At 36.8% G+C, this 6,032-nt stretch overlaps 1 non-coding gene across 1 annotated transcript; it reads left to right on the forward strand.

Annotated features, from left to right (window-relative positions):
- Window positions 1–4,565: 4,565 nt before the first annotated feature.
- On the forward strand, window positions 4,566–4,672 carry LOC112508279. The gene has a single exon (XR_003068661.1). It is a non-coding gene; the product is annotated as a small nucleolar RNA R71 (small nucleolar RNA).
- Window positions 4,673–6,032: the final 1,360 nt, after the last annotated feature.

The following is a 6,032-nucleotide window of genomic DNA, read 5'->3' on the forward strand; positions in this document are numbered from 1 at the left end:
ATTTTCATTGTCTTCGGCCTTTGTAGGCTTGGGCTTTTTCATGTTTTCATGAGCCTTAATATTTTTATAGCGATAGACATGCTCAAAAAAGATGCATCGATGATTTAACATGTGATTCCTCAGGTTTTGTAAAAGAGTCAAACACTGGAAGTTAGGAGTTTTTGAACAAGGGTGTTTAAATGATTTCTTTTTATTCGATGGAAAAGAAGTAAAAACAGAATGTGAAGATTCTGTCCTAGCATTGGTTGTTTTTACAAACTTCCTATCTAGTGCAGACTTTTTATTTGAAAAGGAGCAGGGTGGGTTTTACTTCTTTCATGAGGAGAGGCTTCTTCCCTTTAGCTGAAGGAGAAGAAAAGTGCAGGTTAGAATTTTCAGAAGCAAGCCACTTCTATTTCTGTTCAGGAGTAAACTTAATAAATTTAGATCGAGGGATTGGGCCTTGTAAAGTATCTTTGGCAAACTTAACGTTTTTCAGTTTTCCTTTTCTTTTATCTGAAGAATACATAGCTTCTGGAGTTTCATATTTCATTGGGGTTTTTGAAGTTGGGGGTTTCTTATCCACAATGATCTCTTGTGATTCACAAATTATTTCTTCTTCAGATTCAGAATCTAGAAAATCTTTTGTAGATTTTTCAAAGTCAAAATTTTCATGGATGTTTTTGGGAGCGATGGGTTCTGAGGTTGATGGTTCAAAATGATCTGTTGAGAGTTCCATCGCTTCTGATTTCTCAGATGAACTTTCAATATTACTTGAATTATTCATCGGTTCATCATATGAGGGTTCCTTACTAAGAGTTTTTGTTCCATCGACAACACTTGCTGATGAACTTGTGGGATTGATAACCAGAGGCTCTGGTTCAACCATAAGGTTTCCATCAGACTCTAGTTTGAAGGCATCATTCGTTTCATCAAGGTTCTTATTCGTTCTACTCTCATAAACCACATTCTCAAAGTTTTGCCTCAAGAGAACGGTTTTTCCATCAACTTTTACCCTTTTGAAATTTGCTTTTGGATAAAAATCGGGTTCTGAACACATCCAAGTTTAAAAGTGGATTCAAGGGTAGATTTCTTAGTCTCAATGAAAGAGTCGAGATCATTGAATCCAATTCTGTGGTAATCCTTTTGTCCATTCATATACATCTTGGGCATCTTTGTATTTCTTCATCAACAGTTCATTGGTTTGAAGCTTCTGATGAAGAAACTTCCTTTATTTTTGGAGTAAATCTTTAAGAGCTACTGAATTAAGTCTTTCTGGCTCAGATTTTTTCAACGCTTTTACCTTCTTTTCTAAATCTTTAGTTATTCTTTTGTTTAGATCCATAAGTTTTTCTTCCTCTGATTTTTTCAGTGATGCAATGCGAGTTTTTTCCTTAACCAATTCAGCCTTTTCTTTAGTGAGAAGATCAGTCTCTCTTTTGTAGAAATCGACTTCTTTTTTAGTTTTTATTCTTTTAGATTTTTCAAAATTTAGTTTTTTTAAGTTTGAGAAAATCTTCTGAAATTTTAATGACCCTTAACTCTAGCTTTGATGAAGCAGAGTTGGTTTCATCGATGGAAGAATCACATACCTGGTCATCGGAGTCAGAGGCAGATTCTGCATTGGACCTGGCCATGAGGCATATGAGTGCCTTGTCTTCTTCATCAGACGAAGAGTAAGACAAACAATTTTCTTTCTCAGCCATCAGGCTTCGCTCTTCAGGATTATACTTGTACTTGTTCTTGTAGTAGTCAACATTCTTGACCAGTCGTCCTTTGCATCCTTTTGAAAAGTGGCCTATCTTTCCACATCTGTAGCAGCGAAGACCATCTTTCCTTCCGTCTCCTTCTCTTCTGTTCTCTCTTCTTTCTTATCTATCTTCTCTTCGTTCTCTTCTTTCATCCTTCTGATGAAGCTTCATCGGTTTCTGTTCATAGGAAGGTTGATACTTCTCCCTTCTTGAGTCTCTTCTTTCATGGGGCTTCTTGACAAACTTCTTCTGGAATTGTTTAGTTATCAAGGCCAGAGATTTGGCAAAAGCTTTGAGGTCATCAGAGTCAGATGCTTCTTCTTCAGATTTTGTAACTTCCTTCTCTTTTTGCAGCAAGGGCGAGGGGTCCACCGATGGACACCTTTCTCTTAAATATATCTTGTTCTTGAGTAGCAAGAGTTCCATAGACTTCATGAAGCGACCAACTATCTAAATCCTGATTTGCTTGGAGGGACATCGATAGTCGAGTCCACTCATCGCCAAGACTTTTGAGGAATAGGACATTGTTTTCTTCTTTGGTCCTAGCGATGTCATTTCAGAGACATTGATTAATCAATGTGTTGAAATGATCGTATGTCTTTTGAATTAGTTTATCAAGTAACACCTTGAAATTTGTGTATTCGTTTAGGCATTGCGCCCTACGATTTTTCTTTGTTTTTGCGCCCCCCTCCAGTTGGCTTGCTAGTTCATCCCATATCTCCTTTGCTGTTGTACAAGCATCGAGAGATTGGAAAATATCGTTGGGAATGGACATGATAATCAGCCTTTTTGCCTTCCTGTCTGCCTCTACACGTTCTAAGTCGTCTTCATCCCAGTTCTTTTCGTCTTTCACCATGTAGTAGGCAACAACTTATGCAGTGGTGCTTGTTCCAGGAACTCTTGGAACAAGAGTCTGAGGAACATATGGGCCTTCCATGTCATATTTGAGGAGATTTCTGTCCATCCCTTTCAGGAAGTTCACCATTCGAATACTCCATTGAGGGTACTCTTCATGTTTAAGAGTTGGAGGTTTCGTGAGGGAACCTACACTATATGTAGAATTCCAGTTAGCCATATGAACTTTTGAATAGAAGAATACAATTTTGAAGAGAAGAAGACGAATTTTTATAAATGGAGAATTGAGAGATTTTTGAATCTTCAAATTCAAATTGATCGTTTTTGATTGAAAACAATCAATTGGCTCTGATACCAATTGTTGTTCCCAGATCTCTCAATAACACGAATATTTAGTTATGAATAACCTAAATATAGCGTGTGGATGGAAAATAGTGAAGAAGAACTCAAGAATATTCAAAGAATAATTGGAGTGTCAAAGGATTCACTATTATTGATTAATGGAATGGAAGCGTAAACGATTACAAGTAATATAAAACCTATTTATACTAGTAATCTAAATAAGGAGAAAACTATCTATAGAAGATATATCGCAAATCTTCTAAGGAAAGATGGAAATCTAGAAATATGGAAACAATATTGAACTAAATAAAGCAATGAGAATCCAGCTGTCGATTTGCCATCTCCAGCTGTCTTCTAAGAGGCATGTTCAACCATTAGTCTTTGGGTCTTCTTAAATGAATGCCTCTGGTTGAACTGTTGTTCAAATCTCCAAGTGTTGGTGACTAGAGGGGTTATAGAGATGCGCTGTTCATCGCACCTATGGACCTTCATCGCATCTCTGGTTGTATTGAACACTTAAGATTTCATCAGGCTAATCTTCCATCGACCTTCTGCACTTTCACACTTGTATGTTTTTCATTACTTTTACAAATAAGAATGACGGGGTCTAACAGCCCCGGACGTGGATTAACATACGTCCCCGGTTTATTTTCTAGTCAAACCCCGGTTAAACCCGAACTCCGTCCTTGGTTAAGACCTAATTTTAGAAAATAAATAAATAATGTATATATATATATATATATATACATATAGTATATAAAATATATTAATACAGTTATATATCGAGTATGAGGCGAGTCGGGGGGTACAATACTCGGCCCCGCCCCATGACCCGTTTTAGTAGGGAATCCTAGTCCCCATTCGGGTCGAGTGAGCCAGGTTCCCCACTAGGTCGGGGTAAATCACCATCCTTTTTTATATGTTATTTATCAAAGGTTTTAGTTGTTTTGATGTCACTAGGACAGGTCCCTTGTGGTCGACTTTTGGGATCAACGGCAAATTGGCTCAGTTGGGTTTCAAAACTCTTAAAGTTGCATTGGTTTGGTTTATAAAACCTGTAAGTAATGATTCGAGTGATCCATTACCTTCCGACGTATTGGGTTGCCTTGGCGTATGTGATTATGAGAATTGACCACTTTGATAAACGTGAGGAGTACCTTAATGGAATCCCAATGGATTTGATGGTCAACTTTGGACATGGTTGTCTCAGGGGGTTAAGTCTTGGATTTTCGGCCCACGAGAAATTGGGATGGTTTCGCCAATTCGGGTTATAAGTGGAAGAAAATGGACTATTTCTAGTATGATTCCCAACATAGTTTACTGAGACGAGGTTACCTGGACAATTTTCAATAGGATGACATTCTCCACAAAAAAAAAAAAAACAAATGATTCATTTATGGTACAATCTATACATTTAAGGCGGATATCGCATCAATAGCATGAACTTCCGATGCAGTTTTTGGAATAACAACAGGGGAGTTTGACCATTCAGTATTATTATTGGCGACTTTTTCTAAAATGTCACATCCTTCATTATAAGTTTCAGAAGTGAAAGCACCACTGACCATAACATCAAGGAAAATTTTAACGGCATTGGAAAGTCCATTGTAAAATGTTTCCAATTGAATGCAATGAGGGATTCCATGACGAGAACATTTCTAAAGAAGATCCTTAAATCTCTCTCATGCATCTGAAACAGCTTCATCCTCAGATTGCTGAAACATTAAAATGTCATTTCTAAACTTCACATTCCTCGTTGGAGGAAAGTATTTTTTTTGGAAAATTTTCAGCCAAATTGGTCAAAGTGTCAATTGATTTAGGTTGCTGAGAATTTAGTTATGCTTTAGCTCTATCTTTCAATGTATAAGCGAAAAGTGTCAAATGTAAGGCTTCTACCTTAATTCCGGGAATACGAAAATGATCTGTCATTTCTAAAAATGATTTTAAGTGAAAATGCGGATCTTCATATGGTTATCCCCCAAACTGAACCATTGATTGGATCATTTGAATCATTACCGTCTTTGGTTCAAAGTGTGTTGCAGCCATGTTGGGTGATAACTCTCAATTTGTGAGAGTTATTTGTTATTCAATACCCCTATTTTATTGTGTTTTTGGTACCCATTTTGCTCTTATCTTGTATTTTTGGTCCAAAATATGTTAAGAGGTGATGAAAGGTCAAGAATTTCATCATTTTCTAAAAAACTCATTGCTGTTGGTAAACTGCCCACTTTCTGCTCACATTCTTCCTATGGTGTATTTTCTTCAAGATGGATTCGAACAAAATTCAAATACTGGCTCTCTTGGGTATTAATGGGATTTAATTATGAAGTCAGATCCGAAAGTCTTGAATTATTTTGAAGAATGCGCCTTGTTGGATTAAAAAATGTCTTAAAAGCAACCCTACCATTATTTTAATGAAAAGGCCTTAATTACCTTTTCCTTAATTTAAGGGTTAGGTAACTTTACCTTTTTCAACCTTTCAAGAAAAAGTGACAAGGCCTGATAAGTAGACAAGAAGTGATGGGGGGTCTTTACCCTCTTGACAATGAAGACTTTCTTCCTTTGGGCAAAGAGTTTGTCCGATTCTCAGTTTTTCATTATATATTGAAGCTTTTCTCTCATTTGGAAGACAACCACTCCATCGACAATTCAGCCAAGCAACCTTGGAGCATTCTCTCAAGCTCTACAGTAGTACAGCAAATTTAATTTATGCTTTTAATTTTATTTTTGTATTTAGTCTTTAGTTCTCGCCACTATGCATTGTATACTCCCTGTGGGCAACAGTTTAAGTGTAATTTTCAGTTCAAGTATTTCTTATGTATTTTTCTTCTTCTGTTTTCTCCATGTCTTCTAATTTTATTATGAGCTATGCACCCCTTTGAGAGTGGGTGTGAGTCAAACTTAAGAATTTGAAGGCGCACTTGGGTGTTGCCAATTTTATTGATTCTTAAGCTTGGTCATTTAAGTCGGGACTTCAGCTCAACGCAGATAAGTTGATCACTTTGTAGTGTTAATATTAGATCCTTGATCCAGAGATAGGCGGATCTGAAATACGGCTTAGATGATACACAAAGATTCGAGAGAGTCTTTGATAATCAAGCAGAG

Source organism: Cynara cardunculus (genome assembly GCF_001531365.2).
Source record: "Cynara cardunculus var. scolymus isolate 2C chromosome LG 2, CcrdV1, whole genome shotgun sequence".
Taxonomy (NCBI): Eukaryota; Viridiplantae; Streptophyta; class Magnoliopsida; order Asterales; family Asteraceae; genus Cynara; species Cynara cardunculus.